We start from the raw sequence: 648 nt of genomic DNA, 5'->3' as shown, positions 1-648 counted from the left end.
AAAATGTGCCCGACATGAGTCTGCATGCAACCATCTTAAGATCAATGTATTCACTTCAGAGTTCTATTTTTAGACAAAATTTTTAGTTTATGAAGGTTTTAGACAAATATTAGTTTCCAGTATCATACTTATCCCAGCATTATGTAACTGGGATCCTGTATACATAATTTTGTTCCACCACATGTGGTACATGTGATGGAATGACAAATAAAGAACCTTGAATCCTTGAATTCATGTTGTTTTTTCATGCATTCTGTATCTACCGATCAGACACGCATTTGGGTCTGAACAAAAAAAAAGTTGATCATAAAATGGATATTTTTTATTAGACAAACTTAACCTTAAAGTAATTTGTGAGTTCTACTGTTCAGGACTCACCTCTCTTGGAGGTGTGGGTGTAAAACTCAGTTTCAATGCTTTATTTGAGCAAACCATATCAAGTCCAGTTTTGACCAAAAAAAAAAAACTTTGGATTTGTAACAATGGCAACTTTCTTTCTATTTTGTAAAATGTATTTCATGCATATTACTGGCACTTCAAATCTAAATTAAAAAGTGCAAAAATGCATCAATAGTATATATATATTTATCAATAGTATATATATATTTATCAATAGTATATATATATTTATCAATAGTATATATATAT

Source organism: Nematolebias whitei, chromosome 11, assembly GCF_014905685.2.
Source record: "Nematolebias whitei isolate Nwh7 chromosome 11, NemWhi1, whole genome shotgun sequence".
NCBI classification, from domain to species: Eukaryota; Metazoa; Chordata; class Actinopteri; order Cyprinodontiformes; family Rivulidae; genus Nematolebias; species Nematolebias whitei.
This window is presented reverse-complemented; position numbering follows the sequence as displayed.